Genomic DNA, 4,099 nt, shown 5'->3' with positions numbered 1-4,099 from the left:
TTCTGTAGCAGCAATTCTTATAACATCAGCCCTCTGCATCAGCACAGCAGCTCCTGCAAAAAAAAAACCTCTGCAACAGTAGCCTTTTCTACAGTAGCTATTTCATTCATCTCTGCAGAAATTCCTTCTGCAGTAGCTCCTCTCTTAAGTTGCACTACTGTAAAAGTAGAAGGTGCATTATAAAATGTTTTGAGTTTTCTGGGATGAAAAATGAACATGTGTTTCAGCTTTTTGGGATTACTCAGGACATAGTTAGGAACCGATGCTCCAGCAGCAGGCTACAGCCTTCACCAGCCATGCATCTGGAATGCTTCGATTTTGAATTAGCTGACAATAGACCATTTACCAGCTCAGGTATTTGGTGCCAAAAGATGAAGGGGAACTCATGTTCCCCAATGAAGAGCTAGGTCTAGAGACTGATGGGACTAAAAACTTAGCATGTGCTGTACGTGCCATGGCTTGTGACTCCTTTGCAAATTGTGAGAGCTTTCCCATAACATCATACTTCAATACACAGGCTCCTCTCTTAAGTTGCACTGTAAAAGTAGAAGGTGCATTATAAAACGCTTTGAATTTTTTGGGATGAAAAATGAACACGTGTTTCAACTTTATGGGATTACTCAGGACATAGTTAGGAACCAATGCTCCAGTAGCAGGCTACAGCCTTCACCAGCCATGCATCTGGAATGCTTCGGATTTGAATTAGCTGACAATAGGCCATATGAGTGACTGCGATCAATCGCATTGTCCTGTTGCACAGCCCATGAATATCCCCTACACCTTGGATTGTTACAAAGACTTGAATTTGAGACAGGATACCCACACCGAGAACAAATGTTTGTGCCAGTTAGGAAATATTACTGCCCCGTCAGCTTCTCTTGTTGCCAGGTCAGGTATTTGGTGCCAAAAGATGAAGAGGAACTCATGTTCCCCAATGAAGAGCTAGGTCTAGAGACTGATGGTACTGAAAACTTAGCATGTGTTGTCTGTGCCGTGGCTTGTAACTCCTTTCAAATTGTGAGAGCTTTCCCGTAACATCATACTTCAATACATTTATGGGTGAATAGTGTTCTTGAAGCCCTGCTGCAGTGAGCACATTCTCATTATTTGCAAGTTCCTGGTTGCTACCACCAGTCGCTATGGGATTTGTTCAGCTCCAGGATTCAAAATTGTCTGGTTATATCACATGCATTGGAACACTTGTGAATTGGCATAAGAGGCCTTGAGTTCCCCATGCCAGCATTTGGCAAGGTCCTTTGCTGAGGTCCTGGCCACCGATTGACCTCTATTTTCCACAAAGAGAGAGGAAACCCCCCTTGCTGATGCCCAAACAAATTTATTACTAGGAAAAGTGGCTTGCAGAGATACTTTCTGAGGCAATTGGTAAATTCCCCTTGGACTTGAAATAGGTTCCTTTCCATTGGAAGAAACTTCCTTTGTTGGGATTTCAAATGGAGCATTTGTTTCAGATGGTGTCACAACTGCTGGATCAGCAACAGCTTTTCCAGCAGCATTTGGATCAAGACAATTCCATTTTTCAAGTTCTCCTTCTAAATAGTTGAAGCTCTCCCAATGTTGATTATTGCCTTCTTCTCGGGTATTATGAATTACTATTAATGGGGTAATTAAGGAATCTGCATCCTTAGGCATTGTTGGGGTGCTCCAAGTTGGCGTACTGCTAGATTATTTTTTCTGAAAGGAAAATGGTGAGTGATTGAAATCTAGGGAAAAGCCTCTCAAACACAAGGGGTTATCCATAAAATACTCAACAAATATAACCCATTGAACAAATACTAATACTTGGAGGCTTTAAAATAGACATGTAAAATAGCATTTGTGCATTAAAAAAAAAAATTTGCATAGTACAACATCTAATTCTAGTTCCAACAAATCCCTACTATAGATAAATCTCCATATCTCATGTAATGGAAAACAAATAGCAAGTCATGCTCGATACTCTCTTGCATTTTTTTTCTAGCACCTTCATGGTAAGCTCTCCTCACAATCACTCATAATACTCACACACAATAATCATGAAAGTGTTATGGTGGTATCCCCCTCTAAAATATTTATCAATTAGCTCAATATTGTATCAAGACTACCAACAATGCTTGGTGTAGCAACCTACACAACATGTTCGTCATGTGTCAATCAAAACATAGGTTTGGTGTCAAAGTCCAATTTCATTTCAGAGGTCAGTGGTTATCAGTGCTTGCGGTTGAAGGCATAAGGAGGTTGGAAGTCATCTTGCAATGATCGGTGGATGAGATGAAGCCGATGAAGATCTATCAGATGGGAATGGCATCCTACAAGTGTCCACATAACTTTGTAATCCATGGGAGGTGTACGTTGAGACTTGAACCCAAGACCTCCCAACGAGAGCTGAGGGTTTCAGCCACTTGTGCTAACAAGCTCAAGGATTTCTCTTTTGCATAATAGCAAGATCGTTCTATAATATACATATGCATCAAAAATATTGATCCTCATTCATCTTGGCAAGGTCTGTACAGAGGTGGCCATGACACCTAAATGAAGGTGGAATCCTAGTGTGTGTACTATGAGTTGACTATTGGCCTCCATGTAATTTTGATCTTTTTGGAACTAGTGCGGATAAGAATCTTTTTGGAACTAGTGCGGAGAAGAATCTTTTCAAAGTAGCTTTTCTCCCAGAGCAGTTGTCAAGTGCTAATTGATCCATAAGTGCTATTTGATCCACATGTATATCTCCTTGAGCTTTTCAAAGTTTGGTGTTAGAGTCTAAAGTAAACTCCTAGTCATCATAGTTTAACAAAGCTAAAGCGTTGCTTTTTGTAGAAACCCGGTTGCACACAGCACGGCGGTCTTTAAAGAAAACTTTTGGTTAGGCAATACTTAACGTGGGGAAGAAGGCTCTAAGGAGCTTCGTTGCAGTTCTATATAGACTTGTAGCTCCACAAACTCACTAACAGCACGAGTCATTGTGAACACAGCATAACCAAGGATACCCGTCTAGAGGAACGTTGTTTTGAGTAGTTTGGAATAGTGTCCAACTTCATGGAAGGCGCAGCCATGGATACCCAGAAGTTGGGGTGCTTCAAGGTTGGCAAACTCCATGAAATCAACTTTGATTCCTATGCCTACAACTAGGTGGGCATGCACAGCTCCTAGCACAATCACATTCTCAGAGGTCTCGTGACTCAACACCTCTCTACAAACCCTTGTAGATGCACAAATGTCATCGCCAACAAGGGCGAGGGTTGCATTGTGATCTGCTATAGTCCACATGGCATTGGTAAGACTCTCGCCACCGCTGAGATGCTCATCGAGATGCTCCATTGCCCTCTCTAGGCCATTAGTGCCTTTGAGCTCAGTGAGGATGCCCGCCAGCTCAAATCTCACCTTCGCCAAGTCCTCAGCATTGCGGTGCCATTTTCCTCCTCAATGAGGCAGATGGGTACCTCAAATGCCATGCCTTCAATGTGGATGTGAAATGCAACCTCATGACAGGTGTCTTCCTTCGCCTCCTCGAGTACTATGCTGGAGCTCTGCTGGAGTCCTCTTCCTCCCCACCAATCATGTTCGAGCCTTTGATGATGCCTTCCTCTCTCACATCTCTCTTTGCATCTGCTACCCCGAGGCGGATGATCCACCATGCCTTCAAATCTGGCGCACATTGCTCACCAGTGTCGGCCTTCTTTATCAACCCACCCTTGCTAGCCTCCTTTCCCTTGGCGACCCTCTCAATGGTCGTGAGATCCGTTACATCGTCTGCCTTGCCCATACTTGGGCTAAGACCAGTAACGAGCCCCTCACCCTCAACCATGTGCATGACTCGATAGACTTGATTTTTTCTGGCTATAAGGCACTCCTACAAGAACTCACTTTCTCTTAAATATGCTCCAAGATCATGCCAACTCATGAATAAATGTATTTTGCCCACTTATTCTCCAAAATCATGTCCCTCCACTTATGCTATTTACTTATAGACATCTCCCTTCCACAACCTCTCCAGGCTGTTTTACGATACCGACAATACATTGTACTTGAAATGTAATGTACTTCTTTCTAGGTTCTTTCTATCACTACTACACGGGTCTTATTCCGATGCTTAAGCGTCGAC

The 4,099-nt window shown here is 42.8% G+C and overlaps 1 pseudogene; it reads left to right on the top strand.

Moving 5' to 3' along the window:
* Positions 1-3,048: 3,048 nt before the first annotated feature.
* Positions 3,049-3,871, top strand: LOC147886487 (uncharacterized; annotated as a pseudogene).
* The last annotated feature ends 228 nt before the right edge of the window (positions 3,872-4,099 follow it).

This window comes from Dipteris shenzhenensis, chromosome 24, assembly GCF_047967505.1.
Source record: "Dipteris shenzhenensis isolate YYH24624 ecotype China chromosome 24, Dip_SZ_1.0, whole genome shotgun sequence".
Lineage (NCBI taxonomy): Eukaryota > Viridiplantae > Streptophyta > Polypodiopsida > Gleicheniales > Dipteridaceae > Dipteris > Dipteris shenzhenensis.
This window is presented reverse-complemented; position numbering and strand designations above follow the sequence as displayed.